Source organism: Rattus rattus, chromosome 4, assembly GCF_011064425.1.
Source record: "Rattus rattus isolate New Zealand chromosome 4, Rrattus_CSIRO_v1, whole genome shotgun sequence".
Taxonomy (NCBI): domain Eukaryota; kingdom Metazoa; phylum Chordata; class Mammalia; order Rodentia; family Muridae; genus Rattus; species Rattus rattus.
This window is the reverse complement of record NC_046157.1, coordinates 52331724-52349341: the sequence shown is the minus strand read 5'-3', so window position 1 is coordinate 52349341 and position 17618 is coordinate 52331724.

The window sequence follows — 17618 nt, the reverse complement described above, 5'->3', positions numbered from 1 at the left end:
TTAGGATCACAAACATTCCAAGTATTTCCAAGGAGAAGGCAAACCAAAGCAAAGTCATCCCTGAGGAGTTTAGTGGGGCTGGCGTGAAGGTGGCGGGCTTGTGGTATAATTTGCAACCTTTCAGCAGGGCCGGTCTTACCTAAGAAATTCTGCCTTCCTGTGACACTGATCAACTGGTTAATTTATATCACGGTGAAGGGCAACAGAACAACTAGAGAAGGGGGCGATGTGCTTGGGCCCCTGGTTTCAGAGGGGTCGGTTCATTGTGGAGGGAAAGGGATAATGGACGGCTTAGATAACGGTGACAGAAGTGTGTGACGAGGGCTGATGATATCATAGCAGGCCAGGAAGATAAGAGCCAGGCAGGAATCAGCTTCCCCATCAAATTTGCAAAGCTTGCCTCTAGTGGCCTTCTTCCACAGCCAGGTTCCACCTCCCATGGTTCCAGAGCCTCTCCCAATAGCACCAGCAGCTCAGAAACTGTAGAACATGGACTTGTGAGGGACCTCACAGATCCAAACCATAATAGTTGGGAAGCAGGTAGCAGCAGGTCCATGGATGTAAAGAGGGAAAATTGGTTTCGGGAATAACAGATTCTGTGAACCTACCCTGAAAGTTAGGTCACCTAGTATCCCGGGGAGAAGAATCCCCAGGGTCGTCTCGGACACCAAATGTTTCAGTACCGAGGCACCCACCCAATGGGCTGCCGCTTGGCAAAGATGCACAAGCAGCTGTAAACCAGCTCCCTCCAACATCTTCGATGGAGACTCTGACGTCACAGTGGCTTAGACAGTGCCGTCTCTGTGTCCCTGTGTCCTGGGTCCCATGCTTCACACTCGTGTTCTCACAAGAGCCCTGCACAGAGGATATTGACTCCTGTTTTGAGTAGTGTTTGTACCTTAAATCTTCTATTTCTATCCTTAGTATTCATGTCTGGTGGTGGAGAGTGCATGATGCTCTTCCAGAAGACCAGGGCTCGGTTCCCATTGGCCACCTATAACACCTGTAACTCCAGCTCCAAAGGATCTGATGCCCTCTATTGGGCTCTGTGGGCCCTGCACTCAGGCACATACACAAATACACAGAATTCAAAATAAAAATATCGTTTACAAATACTCCTGTTTGAAGGATGTGCTGTGGGCCACACTGTGATGTGCCTCAGCTTCCACAATGAGATATTTTTGGTGTTTTTTTGCCTTGTTTTGTTGGTGGTGGTGGTGATGGTGGTGGTGGTGGTGGTGGTGGTGGTGGTGGTGGTGGTGTGTGTGTGTGTGTGTGTGTGTGTGTGTGTGTGTGTGTGTGTGTTTTATTTTTTTTGGGGAGGTTGCAGTGGTAAAGGGTATCTGTGTGTGAACAGGGAGATGCACAGGACCTGGGTGCTTGATGGGAAAAATTCACAAAGAATCAATAAAAAGTTTTAAAAAACCCACTCTAGTTGCTAGGCAGATCATGGGGAGTGGGAGCAAGGTCTAGAGTCCCCGGTCTTATGTTTTCTCACCCTTCCTGCTCTACCCCAGCCTGTATGGCTTCAGCAAGAGTTGTGGTCTTGTAGTCCTGATGGCCAAAGGTTCAGGAGCTGTGGGCGGCTGGGATGGCTGCTCCCAAGGCCTTTCCCCTTGATCTGTAGACAGCGTTTTCTTGTTATTCTCGTGTGGTTTTCTATCTGTTTCTCTTCCTGCCTGTCTCTCTAAGTAGCCATGCTGGTTAATCTTGACTGAATCAATGACTAAATAAGAAATACTCGCCTGGGCAGGGACTGTGAGGGATTTCTTAGAAAGATAAACTGAAGGGGAAAATCCTCCCCCAGAGCACACAGCACCACATGGTGGTGGCCCAGAGAGATCTTTCCAAGGAAGACTGAAGATGAGCAGCTCTTCAGGAACCTTCTAGGCCTTCAGCACAAGGTGCAGAAGACTGTTGAGACATCCAAGTTGGTTAATTAACAGCCACCAGGGGGCTCAGCCTCCAGTGCACAGCCATTTCAGGGCTGCACTGTGTGAAGCAATCCAATGCTCCCCCTGCATTACCTGTGAGTGCTGTGGCTCTGCTTCTGTGGAGGACCCTGACTGATGCAGTAGCCACTGTTCCTCATACAGAGCCGCCATTCTCACTGCATCAGAGCCTACCTAACCATCTCACTGACAAGAACCACCTCTCCGTAGGTCCTGTCTCTACTGCAGCCACCTTCCAATGGATCAGGAATTAAGGCTTTGACACAGAGAGATGAGGAAAGCGCAGTTAAGTTCCTAAGAGCAAGGTGGAAAACAGGAGTAGGGGTGGGACACTGAACCTAGTGAGACCCCCTCTCAGAATCAGGGAAGACACATTTTGCAATCCAGGCCTTGATGTGTGTGTGTGTGTGTGTGTGTGTGTGTGTGTGTGTGTATGTGTGTGTGTGTGTGTGTGTGTGTGTGTTGTGTGTGTGTGTGCGTATGTGTGTTTATGTGTGTACAAGTGAATGTGTTTGCTTATAGCACATGTGTGTTTATGTATATACAAATGAGTGAGTATGTATGGCATGTGTGTATGTATGTGCGTGCATGTATGTATGCATATGCAGGTATGTGTTTATGTGTGTACAAAGGAGTGGGGAGGTTATGGGGGTTAAAAAGTTATGAATAGAGAAAACCTACCTTTTCCTCCCTTCCTATATTCCCTTCCTCTGTTGCCTGAACTCTTGAATACTCATGAACTGGTCTCCTTTACTCTAAGATCTAAAACAGGAGCACACCGAGAGCCCAAGTCACCGTCCAGCCCACACCAGGGCCAAGCCGGAGCCAATGGGGAGCTACGCCAAGCACAACATCTTTCCACAGTGCATAGTTGAGGTGGGGCCTGTGGGATGGCTCTGAGGTTCCTTGAATTCTTTCTGAGGCTGAGATCTCTGAAGTCTTCTCTTCTCCATTCATTTTGTAGCAAAATAAGCCATTTGTAGCAAGTAAGCAGGGTACCCATTGTGGCTGTGTTCTGCCCACCCAACTTCAAAGAGGCCTTTTGTTAGGTGATATTTGAAAAGTCTTCATTTGCTATAAAAAGTGACTTTTTAAAAAGTTCACTCCTGGACACTCAAATATATCTCACATGGATGAAACCTCAAATCCACAAAACCGATGACTATTATTTTAATATTATTTTTAAATGCAAAATAAGGAGTATACATTTGTGGCCTAGTCTTCCAAGATTGGTCCATGGGGTTTATGAAGCACCTTTTTGGTACAAGTTCTAGGTGATGTTGGAAGAGAGGTGCTGTAGACTGTACTTCTGTTATGACAACAGGGGACCTCGGAAGGCATCAGAGCTCTCTTTGGGACTCAGGGAGCTTGGGCAGGGTAGTCTGTTTTCCCAGTGGTCCCCTGAAGGGCACAGGGGAAGCTGTGAACCACCAAGTTATCAATTTATTTCTACCATGCCTCCAATGGCAAGCTAAGATCAATAGCTTGTGATGAGCATGTTGTCCCCAGGCCCAACAGGTCCCCCTGTTCTTGGGACCGAAGCTTTCTCATTGACCTGCGCCCCATGGACTAGTCAAGACTGAAGGTGTGTCAGGACTATCTTAGCTGTATTTCACCTAATACAAACTGGGAATCTGAGACCAACACATGGAGGCCAAAGCCCTAGGAAGAGACAGAGGCAGAGCAGGTCAAACAGGACCCACCTCCAACTGCTTCCTTTAAGCCGTTCGCACATAGCACTGTGATTCCTGCTTCCCTCATTATTCCATTTCCATAGCAAGAACTCTCTCGGAAGCCATCCCCTCCTATTAAAATGCAAATATGAACTCTGTGTGGTGTGTGTGTGTGTGTGTGTGTGTGTGTGTGTTTCTGTGTGTTTGTGTGTGTATGTGGTACATGTGGGTTCACGTGTAGACATGGGTGTGCATGTGCATAAGGATAGGAACCAGAGGGACATCCTAGTGAGTGTTGTTCCTCAGGAACTCAGCCCACCTGATTTTTCAGCCAAAGCCTATCACTGGAATGTGGAGCTCAGTCTTTAGGTGAGGCTGGCTGCCTGGAGAGCCCTCGGAATCCAACAGCCTCCCTAGTACTAGATGAGGAGCATACACTATCATGTTCTGAGTTTTATATGGGATCTGGGTCTCAAGCTCCGGTCCCCAGCCTTTTGTGGCAAGTATCTGACCCACTGAACCATCTCTGCAGCCACGAATGAAGAGTTGGGTTGGATCCTTTTCTGCAGTGTATCTAGAAGGGGAGGATAGACCCTAAGCTGGTGTGAGGTGGATGGAAGGAACGGACCACCAAGAACACAGGCAAGAGGCAGGATGGCTGAGACGAGCCACGAGCCATTTGCACACTGCACACTCCAGCCTCCATCTGGCCTGGCTTGGCTGGTTTGAATGACCTCGATTCATCCAGAGGACCTCAGATGCTGTCCAAAGACTTCTCCAGATGCTCAGAAGCTGTACGTCCAGGCTTCCTCGGCTCTCTGCGAGCCACAAGTAATCGATGGCACACACTACCCCACAGCCTTCTCCACACCCCATTCCTTCCAGCTCCCGCACAGACAGACTCGCTTGTTTGTAGATGGGTTCATTCCAGGCTCAGCAGAATTCTCAGACTCAACGAACCCAGTGTGATCGCATCCATCCATCGTCACCTGGTCCTCATTATGGCCAGTGGAGGAGGCCAGTGTCTGACTTTTCCATGAGTGGTCCTACCCCACACAGGCTTGAAGGCCCTGGGCATCTTTTTATTGTTTGAATGGAGGTTTCAGCGGCTCTGCCAGGCTCAGCTCAGCATCTTCCACATGACTGAGATCCCAATGGGCAAACCTCTCCGCTGGCTTTGTCTCCTGTTGGTTCAGGTAGGATAACAAGGCTGCTTTCGCCAGGGATGTCAATGTGTGGTGGGGAAGCTGCCGTCTTCCTAAGAGGGGAGAGAAAGAAACAGATACCTATGTGCCCTGGTACCCGGATGCCTGGCATCCTCAGTCTGAAAGGATTCATTTCTTTTCAGTATTTCTTTCTCAGTGAGACAGACATGGTGTGCCTTCTAGCTGCAGTGCACCAAACACAAGGAGCCTTGCGGGGCGAGGGGGAATAGATAACTCCTGTCCCCAAGCTGCTACTAAGCCCTGTTTCCTGCGTCCCTCCAGGGCCCCACAGGGGTAGGCCAGGGTAGAGGCTGTTCTTGGATTCACTGCTCATTGCCACAGCTGTGAGAAAGGCTTAGTTTCTGCCAGAGCTTCTTGTCCCATTTTATCTCTTGCTTCACTGGGACATTTCAGGAACCAAATGTATTCCACTAGTCCTCAGCACCGGGAGGTGACCGAATCCCCAGATGTTATGCCTTTCATTGTCTGATGACCAGTACAGGCTGGAACCAACTCTCCCAACTGTAATGTCTTCACATCTCGTCCTCACAGAGGTACTTGAGACCCGTGTGCCTTTTGAGAATTCCTACTCCATTCTTTCTGCACCCGTCACCGCACAAAACTGTTCCCTTAGGATGTTTTGTTCTACTGTACTTTGACATGAATTCCAATGTCTGTATCTTACCAAAGACCGCTGTAATCGTTATTTTGAAATGGACGCATTGCTGAGCTCTTGAGCAGAAAGACAAACACGGGTACTCAGGGGCCTTGAAATCTACACTGGGCCAGTTGCCAGTCCTTGCAGGCCCGATAGGCTGGTGTGGGGCTACACAGAAAGCTGGATCTCTCCTCCCCAAGCTGGGCTTGAGGACTTTGTCAACTGGTCAGGAGTGCAAATCCTTGGAGACACTGCCCACAGGAAGCCTGCGTCTTTGTGCCCTTCGGCTCAGATCTTGGCCAATGTTGGCACAGTGACCCAAGTCTCCCTGAGGGTGCCTTGACATTTCCTCATTTGGATCTCTGGGGTTCTGGCCCAGCTCCATTGTGTACCTCAGGGGACCAGGAAGGCCGGGTGAACCATGTCCTTGTTTCGCAACCTCTGAAATTGCCAAGAAGCCTCAGCCAAGGGAGACTCTCAAACCCAAGGCTAGGTCTAACGGACAGGTAGGGGTGTGGGACTCCAGTGTTAGAATGGCTGGACAGGCTAAATAGGGAGATGGCAAGATATGGCATTGGTTACTGTGTGCTAAAGATGTGCCAAGTGCCACCCAGTGCTCTGGAGGACTATTATGTGCTCCCAGGAGTCAGTCTCCAAGGCAAACGCATCCGTCCTCAGCAACACCGAGCACTGGAAAGTTACTCTGTCCATTAAGATGGTCTTGCAGCGTCTACAGTGTCAATACTGATGTTCCTAAGCCTTCCCTTCTAGGTTTTGACACTGTAGGCCATTTCCCAGGGGAGCAGCCTTGCTCTTGTCTAAATAGATTCATTAAAGCCCCCCTTAGCCACAACTCCCTTCCTGTCAGAGAAGTGGGAGGAGCTTCCTATTCACCCCTCTCCCCTTCATCTAAAGCAATCCCTAGCTCACCTCGGCGATGTTCCTTCAAGGGGGCTGTCTTTGGGGCTGGCTTTCCATTGTCCCTAGGAAGAAGCCCAAGAAGTGAGACAATGTTTAGATATTGGAGATGCCTCCATTTTGAAGGGGGCCACAGGTTGAGGCCTTCTTGCCTCAGCTTAATGTAGTAGCAGCTATGACTTGGCAGATCGAGTTATACCCGAGTGGCTATTTCTTTTTTATCTAGAATGCATTAACTGGACACCTGTTTTGGTTTGACTATGTCCCTCCCCAGAAGCACGAGCTGAAAACAATGCCCACCATAACATTGGAGAGACACACATCAGCAGAATACCTTCTGCTCCTGGAGGGCTGGCAGGGAGGAGCTTTAAATGTAGTCTCTGTGTGTCTGTCGCACTGTGAGCAGTAAGCCGGAGATGCCCACGGTGAATGGTGCTCTGGATAGCGTCCTGCTCCTTCTGGTGAGGTTAGAACGGATACCATAGGCCAGGTGGTTTATGATAGGTGGAAGTCCGTTGGCTCACAGTTCTAAAAGGCTGAGACGTCTAAGGCCAAGGGGAACAAAGATCTGGGGAGCTTCTCATTACACCTTACTGGGCAGCAGGCACATAGCAAGAGGAACAGCATGAACCAAGAGATGAACTGAGCTCCCGGACCTCTGGTTACTCTCATGAGTCCGTTTAGGGGTGTGGAATCCTCATGGCCCACACACTCCCCATGAGGTCCAGCTCCTTCCACTGTCATGCTGGGCGTCATTTTCAGCACGAGCTTCTGGGGAGGGACATAGTCAAACCGTAGCAGATGTCCAGTTAATGTCCTCTCCTAGATACACAAGAAATAGCCACTCGGGTGTGTCTTGAACTTCTCCAGGCCCTCATCCTTTCAGGGTCAGCTCGAGGCCCTGACTGCAGAGGACCACCTGTCCTCACCATGGTATCTCATGCTGCAGAGGTGAAAGAGACCCAGCGTGTGTTCCCCAAGACTGGCTTAGTGACCACTTGCTGAATTCTCTTTCCTCTGAGTCACTGGCATACTCTCCTTGGGTTCTGGGAGGATGCGGCAGTTGCCTGACATGGGATGGTAGCTCACCCAAGCAGACTGGCTCTGCAGGAGGGTCTTAATGCTTGTGTGTTCCCATGATTGCTCGAGTTTACCCACGGTGAGGAGACTCAAGAGAGGAGCCCACGGCATAACTGAGCTCAGTCAGGTGCATTCTCCATGAGAAGGATCTGGCGGAAGTCTCAACCAGACCTCTGCCAAAAAGCTGAGACACCTGGAGTTGGCCTTTGGTGACTGTCTCTGTCCTGGCAAGGTTTAGCCAGCAGATGAGGACATGACACAGGAGGTCGGAGGAGTCAGAAGTCACCACAAGTTACCGTGCCAAGGGTGGTAAGATGTTTCCTGGGCTCTGTGGCTGCAAAGCCACACTGCCACCACCATCACCTACTCCCAGGGAAGTATGGAAGAGGCCAGGAGGAGGAAGCGTAGATGCTTAGACTTTGTGTTGGTTTCGGGTTTCTTAGAAAGACCAAGCATGGCTGGCAGATGACTCAGGATCTGAGTTATAAAGCATATATCAGATTAAAATTAATCTTCTCATCCCCCAGAAGCAGTAAACAAAACAAAACAAAACAAAACAAAAAACCTGAAGGGAGGTCAAAGAACTTTAAACACAAAATAAAGGAATTTTATTTATTTCCTGCATATAATTTTACTGGACTCTAAATCTGCCACCCTGCCCTCCCCCACAGACACCTCAATGTCCCTTTGACTCACCCCTGACCTCATTGGCTAACAATTGACCTAAATTCCACAGTGAAAACAACACAAGAGATGAACAGCTCACCTTAAAACCCAGCAAAAGACCTGAGTTGGTATTTTTTCCCCTAAGAGATTGAATAACCAGCCAGCTCACGAGAAGATGCTCAACGCCATTAGTAGTAGAAAACTGCAAGACAGTAGTATCCCAAGGAAGGGCCAGTGTTTGCGACAAAGCCTGGCCACCTCAGACCTGACCTCAGAAACCACAAGGTGGATGAGAGGACTGAGTCTGGCAAGTTGTGCTCTGACTAGCACACTCAAACACACTGAACAAACAAGTAAATACATAAATAAGCAAATGTAATAATTGAAAAAAACACAATGAGATGCCACTTCACATCCATTAACATGATCATGACTAAGAGGAGGGAGGGGCTAACATGTTCCTATGTATGATTCGGAAAAATTAAACCCTACATATGGCTGGAGAAAATGTAAAATGGTAAATCCCCAGGGGAAAAATCTTGTAGTGTTTTCTAAATATATTTAGCCATAGAATTGTCAGTTCTGTTCCTAAATATGAACTCCAATCATGAGAAGGCCCCAAGTACTTCACCTTACTTCCCTATAAATTAATCTGCTGGGAATTAGTGGTGAGGTAGACATGAGGCAGGCCCACCCTAAAGCCATCCATGGTAGGTAGGGCTGCTCCCCCAGAATTCCCAGAGTTCACTTTGGGTAGAAGGCTGGCTCAGGCTTGATAGAAGAACGGAAGCAAAATCAGCCAAACCAAACCTGTTCTGGTCAGTGTTCTTGTCAACTTGATATATGCAAGGGTTGTCTGGAAGAAAGACGCTGTCTGAGAAAGTGTCTCCATCAGATTGGCCTGCCGGCGTGTCTGTGGGGATTTTCTTGATTAATGACCAATGTGGGGGGAACCTAGCCCACTGGGCAGGATGTCTTTATTGTATGAGAAAGGTAGCTGAACCTTTCCTCCATAAGCAGCCTTCCTCCATAGCCTCTGCTCCAGTCCCTGCCTCCAGGTCCCTGCCTTGAGTCGCTGCCCTGGCTTCCCTTCATGATGGACTGTAAACCCTTTCCTTTCCAGATCGATTTTAATTATGGCTTTATCACAGCAATAGAAAGCCAACCAGGACAAAGAAAAACACCTCACACCTCACACCCCTCACCCCACACCCCACACAGGAGAACAGGCTTTGGGTTTCAGATACAAATGGGATGAGCACAAAGGACATGTTACCCCAGCCTTGGCCACCATGGCTAGGTCTCTCATGAAGTCCCATATAGTGGTCCCCTCCTCAAAGGTTATCATGTGGTAATCACTTGAAAAGGCACAGTGACCCTTCTGTCAGTAACTGGCCTCAGCACCATGGCCCTCGAGTATGTCTCATTCCATTTTTCTCTTTATTAGTCACTCTCAGATGACATGTTTTGGCTTCTTCTGAATTACTAAACTGAACTGAGTCCTTCTTAGCTCTCACAGCAACTCCCATCTATCTGTTATGGCTTCTTGGAGTTCCCAGTGAAGGAGTCTTAACCTCAGGAGAAAAGATAGCACCGTTGATTGATTGGCCATGGCTGGAACAGACACCACTGGAGAGAACATGGGGGCAGAAGATGCTGTTCAGATGGTGGCTCACCTACGGTCCTGCTTACCAGAGCTGTTCATGGGAAGGCTGACATGGGGACTGATGGTCTGCAGAATCTAGGTAGGTAATGGTCACTCTTCTAAACAGAGAGGGAAGACATCTGGACAAGCCCCCCCCTCCACATCTGCACTCTCCAGAAGAGCAGTAGGCCAGTCTCCTGCTCCCTCCTTCCCCAGGGAGCAAGCTGACCGTGGGCCAGGGGAGCCCGGACCTTTCAGGCTGCTCTGGATCTCTTGTTTGCCCAGGGCAGCTGCTGCCCACAGTTTGTTTCTGGTCATTACAGACTGACGCCTCTCTGAGCCAAAGCTAAATATGAGCTGTGAAGCATCCAAGGGTTTTTTGTTTTTTTTGTTTTTTTTTTTTCATGAGCCCCTGGTGGATTGAAAGCCAGGAGCAGGAACCCACCTGCCAATTATTACAGTTAATTCTGTGTAGGGCTCAACTCAAGCCCCCAGACAGAAGGTTCTGTCTTCTGCTGGGGGCACACGGGGTAGGTGGGAGGGTGGAAGGGACTGAGGCCATGGGCAGTGAATGACTCAGTATGTGCATGCGCCGATCCTGGCATCCATCTCGACCTGCTTTGCACCGTGACTTTGGCATCTAATTGTGACTTCCACGGCCCCTGTTTGTCCTTGGGTCTGCATCTAAGATCAGAGATTTGAGTGTCAGGAACTTTCCCCCTCCTCATATCCACATGCTTGTGTTTATTTCTCCAAAGAAAAGGGACGATGACTACACGCAACCGTGTATTAGTCCCGTTTTACCGGGGACCTCTCTTCCTCTTAAGGTCCCAGGGGGCGGTTAGATATCATCACCAGCTAGCAGCTGGAAGCCCTAGGTATGGTGGGTCCTGGTGGAGTTCAAGCCTGGTGTCCTCTCAAAGTGACTCGTGTTCTGCCGGGCCACCTCTGGTGCACTCATTAATTCACTCATTAATATATTACAGTCGTTGCCAGGGGCTGGGAAGATGGCGGGAACAGACAGGTTTCTTGTTGTCCAGGAATCAGGCAGGAAAGCAGAAGTCAGAACCGCCAAGCGCTGCCCCAGCTGCAGAGGTGACCCAGGGTACACATTACCTGGAGTTGCATTTAACCAGGGGTGTGATTTCCACAAGGTGATACGACATGTGTAAGAAGCCCAGCGTGTCTAGGCGGGAGGAGCTGCTGTGTGGGTATCTGTCCTTGAGGAGGTAGCATTTATGTGGAGACTGGACTAGTGAGAGTGTCCAGGAAAAGTGCATATACGGAGGGAGGGGAAGGAAGCAGGTTCAAGAGACGATACAGTATTTGGTACGTAGCTATTCGAGAGGCCCAAGAATCCAGGTATACAGACCTGACCCGGAGACTTCAGGCCTGACCTCCATATATGAGCGCTCTGGTCTCCTTAGGGACATAGGAGCTGGGGACATGATTTGCACCATGCTGTGGTCTGGATCCGACACGGATCCCACAGTGGTTCAGGTAAGAGGCTCAGTCCTCAGCCTGAAATGGGTCCCAATTGGAGGTTTCTCTGGATTTCAGCCTGGTCCTTTCCACTGTGAGATCCCTCCTTAGAGCTGAGCTGTTTCTGGCCCCATGTTCTTGAACTTTGAACTGCACAAACCACTTTGCGTCTTAAAGTTACCCAGCCTTAGGAATTTCAGTACAGTGATAGAAAAACCAATAACATAGGGATCCCCAATTGGAGACACAGGATCTCTGCTCCTACCCTCATCCGATGTCACCGCTTTCCCCTGAACAACTTGACTACCTGTGCGGGGCTCCAGGTCTGGGGCAAGGCTTATGCAGATGAACCACATCCCTGACTTCAAAGTCACAGGTGACCCTGATGGGAGGGAAAGATCTAGAGACAAGGGATCCCTTTGCCCTTTCAGATGGGGACAGCTGGAGGTTTACTGAAGGGGAACACAATAATCTGAGTCTCGAGAGACATGCCATAAGCCGGCCATCCGTTCATTGGCCTGGGAAACAAGGGCTAGGAAGAAAGCGGGGCTTGGACCAGGACTGGAGGGAATGTCTGACTGGAGACACATCTGCCAACTCTAGAACATGCAAACCTCCCTGCTGACCAGGCCGTGGGTGGCCAATGAGAACCATGTGTTGGACCAAGTCTTCTCCAGGTGGGGCCATGAGAGGAATCCTCGTACTGAACATGGGCTGGCTTGCAGTCTTCCATGCTGGGAGAGGACAGGGCTGAGACTTTCAGGCCATGTCTCTTTGTGACTGACAACAAGGAAAAGATGCTGGTGTCTCTTCCTTCAGCTCCCACACATCTTAAAGACATGTCTGTCCTGCAGGGGACCTCAACCAGAAGACTGACCCGAAAAAAAACAACCACAAAAAACAAAAAACACACACATAACAGCCCCCTCCTACCTGCTCAGGAGCCCCAGGGAATATGTCCCCTCTGACTTCATCTGCAGCAAATGTCTCCTCATGGGGGACCCGACCTCCAGTCACACGGCACTGGGGTCTATTTTTGTTACATAAACAGAGTTGTCTGCATCTGGATTCCAGGGCTGGCTGCAGGAATTTGTAAACAGTGCGGTGTCCGCGTTTCACGGAGAATTGCCAGCACCCGCTCCTTCCTTCCCCACCGCCTGGTGTCCAGTTTTCCCTTTTATAGAGAGTCTGGCTGGGAGAGAGAGAGAGACAGACAGAACTTATTTGGGAATGGAGTACAATCCCTCAACAAATTCTTTTTCTCCACCCCAGCCACCACAACTTCGTCTTCTTCAAGTCTGGGGGTCTGGTGCAAACATGCGACTATTCCCGAGCGAAGGCTTCCTGTAAACAGGCACAGAGATCCCGGGAAAACAGAGCAATGGCAGTTGTGATTCCCCAGAAGGGTGGCAAGAAAGCTTGGAGGTTGAGGCAGCTTCCAAAAATCTTTGGACACTGATCTCCCGATCAGAGCCAAGACTTGGGGACATTATGACATCTCACGTTGGCCTCCTTTCTACTCCCTCTAAGGAGCTTTCCTAGCCTTCAAGGCTGCAAACCCTTGCATAATGACATTGGTGGCATCGTGAAGAAGAGGGCCACTCTTTTGATAGCCATGAAGAGACATCTTCAGATTAGATGCTTTGTGAGCCTTGGAAGAACAAGACACAATGTGTTGGTTTCCAAACACTGTGGTGGAAAGTGGCCAGACTAAGAGTCCCTTAGATGGGTTTTGGACGCAAAGGAGGATGAGTTTTACTGATAGCTTTGCTGGGAGGGAGGGAGGGAGGGAGGGAGGGAGGGAGGGAGGGCAGAGCAGAGCAGATCTGAGGCTAAGATCCATTTCGACTTGAAACCCACCACAGAGACTGAAGCTGAATCTTAACCCGTTAGCCTTCAGTCGACACAGGTGTTTTGCTTGGACTTAAAGCTAAGAGCTTTGAGCTAAGACATATGGTGAGGGATGGGGCCAAGGACTCCTCAGGAGCCCTTGTATAAAAGTTCCCAGGCAAACATTGATATCGATCCCAGCATCTGCAATCCGAAGACTACAGACAAAAGTCCCTATACAGCAAGCTTCCAAATCAGGAAAAAGAATCATGAGATATTGCCCACCAGGAACCCACAAACCACCGTTTCTGCTCCACATTACGGTCCTGGAGACGGAAGGAGTACACATTCTCCGTCCACACAGAAGAAATTAGTACGTAAGCCATGAGGAATTGTGCGCTGACACTCAGAACAAAATCATGGTGGCCCTTCAAAGTCGATCAAACAAACCTGACATTGAATAAAGCTATGGTTGACTTAACTTCTTCTGCACGGAGAACTGAATGGCTTTTAGGTCACTCAAAATGAGTGTGGCTTTGGGACATTTTCTGTGTCCCAGGAGCATCTGAACTAGCTGGGAAAACTGTGTTGTTAGCTTTCTTTACTTTTTTGATTCGTGCCCCTTTCAGAAAGATGGCATCGGCGATCCTCAGTGAAGCAGGGACATCTGCTATTTTGATAAGGAGCTTGATGCACCAGAAATGCTGGAACTAAACCCAAAATTTGGGACACAGAAAGCACAACCAGCAAGAAGGTTCTTGGCCTGTCTGTCTAAGTTGCTTCTCTGGCACCCCCTGGTGACAGACACTCAAATTTCTAAACTCAGAAATGAAGGAAAGCTGCTGTTTGAGTCACAGAGACCGCAGGTCACAGATTTTGTGCTCAGGGGCCATAGGAAGGAATGGCCTAGACCAGATTCCCCCCAGGCATGGGGTCAGGAATTCCCAGCGATTCTGATATTCAAGGCTATTGCTTTCTTATCGGTCAAGTGCCAATCTCTGACCCTAACTGCAGAGACAGCATGGGCCAGAGCCGTCTAAAGTGCCTGGCATTCTACAGACACTCAGAGACGGGAGGACCTGAGCACTGGCAAGAAGTGTTGACAGGACAGACAGAAAGACGGACAGGTAGATGGATGGACAGACAGGCAGACAGACAGACCTGGGTGAACCTCTGACAAACAGGCAGGCAGGCAGACAGACATGGGTGAACTTGAGACAGACGGTTGCAGGCTGTAAATTCTGATGGAATGTGAACCTTGGACCATTAGTAGTTCCCCGAGAGCAGATGACACAGTATGGATTTAAGGTCAGAGGCTGACGCGGGTCTGAACATGTGACTGCAGCCTGACTCCTATAAGACCGCAAAGCACGAGGTCAAATCCCCTGGGCAAGACTTTTTCTGAGGCTTTGAGAGGCACTTAGGTCCCGTCTGACCTTTGACAAGACCGCAGAGACTGCAGCTCTGCCTGCCTCTGGGCAGGGAGAAAAGACGGGAAAAATACAGAAGAGGTGCAGGGGAGACGTCGCCCAGGCCCCTTCTTGGCATCCCGGTTTCTTCCTCTACAGCCTCAGGCTGGACTGCATCAACTCTGAGGCCCCTCAGGGTTCAAATCTCCTAGAGTCCTAGCCTTCCTAGCTAAGGACAATGGAAACCAAAGATCTGCTGGGAAACTTTGGAGCAACTAGGGTTTGTATTCACAACTAATTACAGAGTCAGATGATACAGTGACCCTGGAGACCCCCTGGATTTTTGGTCCCGTGATGCCTTATAAATCTGAACACGCACCCGCCATCATTGTGGGGAAGTTACTGCATTCAGCCCAGAGAAATGAGAGTTTCTGTGCACACTCACAGGTGAACCACAGGAACTGTGATGGTGGGACACATCTCTACAGCAGAATACTAGTTTAAAATAAGGAGAAAGAACGGGTTGCTATTTGCCACAGCCTGCACAGATCAAAGAACATTAGACTGTGTGGGAAAAGCTGGTCTCACAAGTGACCTACTGTGTGCTCCACGTCCCGTAACACTCTCACAATGACAGATTAATAGAGGGGTTTCTGTTGGGTAGTTGCCTGGGCTAATGGGAGACAGGGCTCAGCTAGAAAGGAATGGCATGATGTGGCTTTGAGGATGGGGGAACTTTGATGGATGGGGGAAGTTCTGCACTCTTGCGTTTGGTGGCGGTACCTTGAGTCTTGTCCATCAAACACATGCGTGTGTCAGTGTGCCCGAGAGTAAGGTCTGACTGGCCTGTGTGTTTTATAGTTGCTGTCTTATCAAAATCAGTAACCTACTTCTTGTATTCTGCATAGTTATGATGATGTAATCACCACGAGAAGCTGAGTGGATGGTCCATGGGACGTAACATTTTCTATGAGTCTAAAATTATCTCAGAAAGTTTTCATGAAAGTGTAAAGAAGTTAAAAATTCCTCTCTTAAGGACTAGAGACTTAGGACTTAGGACTTAACTTGGCTCAGCAAGTTAAGAGCACTGGCTGCTGTCAGAGAGGATGCGTGTTCTATTCCCAGTACCTCGCTGAGGTGGCTCACAACCAACGTAACTCCAGCTCGAACATCAGACGCCCTCTTCTGGCCTCAGTAGGCAACAGCACTCACATACACACACACACACACACACACACACACAAATATTTTAATTATCCTTTTATTACATATACTTAAGGTATACAGCATGACATTCTGATGATATACCTTCACACAGTGAAATTGTGACTACAGTTAATCCATCATCCCCACTCTTTGTGGGGGAGCGCTCTAAAGTCTTGCTGGGGGCTGTTAGCAACCAGATGAGACAGAATGGAGCGAGCACGGTCCACTCAGAGGGTGTGACAAGGCTTTTTTCTTAACGTTCTACATAGAGATAGAAACCTCCGACTTCAACTGCTGTCTTACATGTAGCACGCACTTGACGGTTCTGTGGAGACACAGTGTGGCCATTTCGAATACCACAGCCTCTGAGTTTAGAGTCCCTTTCTCCAGACCTCACAGAGGACAACCTATTACAAACAGCCCGATTAGGCAGGCTAGAGACACGATAAAGCTAAATGTGGCAGCTGGGAGCTTTCTAGATATGGACCACGGGCTCCTGCGGCCGCTTTCTTTCTGGATGATCAGTGGAAGACCTGATGTAACACACAAGCACTCACAGAGGCAACATCTCAACGCCGTTCCAGATTCAGGTGTGCCTGGGAGGTTGTAATGTCGTTTAATATTTAAAATTTTTTCCTTCTTATATTCGTGTTTGTGTGCATTGAGAAAGAGGTGGAGGGTTTCGTTTTGTTTTGTTTTTTGGGTTATTTTGGTTTTTTTAGGAATTTCAAATAGAAGTCTCTCTCTCCTTTCTCTCTCTCTCTCTCTCTCTCTCTCTCTCTCTCTCTCTCTCTCTCTCTCTCTCTCTCTGTGTGTGTGTGTGTTGTATAGGTTTTTGAGATGTGGCTATGCTACACAGCTTGGGTTGGCTTTAAACTCGTCCCACCCCTGCTTCCTGAGTCCAGGGTTACAGACGTGTCACTGTCTCTGTCTGAGCTCTGTACTCAATGACTACAATGTAACCATTGGGCATACAGGTATGCCATGCAGTGGTTCCTGCCCCGTGGAGATTAGCACCCCATTTCACACACCCATTAGTATATTTACATGTCCACCCCTGCCTTCATTTCCACGCCTGGAGAAGGGTCCCCTTTAAACGTCAAGGGCACAGGATCCTTTCGAAGACTTCTTCCCCCCCCCCCCGGAGCTGGGGACCGAACCCAGGGCCTTGCACTTCCTAGGCAAGCGCTCTACCACTGAGCTAAATCCCCAACCCCTTTCAAAGACTTCTTAAGGTAGCACATGGTCAGCTGTGGTGAGGCCTTGCAGAGGTAGATCTGCTGCTTCAGAGGAGGGAGAAGAGTGGGCACCTACGGTGACAGTGATGAGACCGATCCCAGGAGCAGCTGGAGACTGTTCTCCAGTGCCAGACCCGCCCCATCCTGGCCTCTCTCCCATCAGAGGCAGAAGCTTTACCAAAAGCATTTGCCCACAGAGAAGACTGATAATGAAGACTGAGGTCAAGAATGGCTGTCCGTCCCCAAATGATCCCCATTTCAGTAGATACGGAACGGAAATCATGAAATACGTTTACTCCAAAACAAATGAATACTTTAGTCTTGTACAGAACTGTAATAATTTCTGTACCTTAAATATTCCTGAATACTTTAATTTTTCAAAAGGTATTTTAATTGTCTATAAAATATAGATATGCTGGGTTTTTTAATTAATTTTTTAGTTGCCATACAAAATGTTGGGCTTCATTGTGTAGCTCAGTGATAGCACTTATGAGACTCTGGGTAACCCACCCACACCCTCCCAACACACACATATACACATACACACACACACATTCACACATGCATACCATTCTATACATACACACCATGCACAGACTCATACACACGTATACACATACACACATATACACTATACACACACACTCTCCCAACAC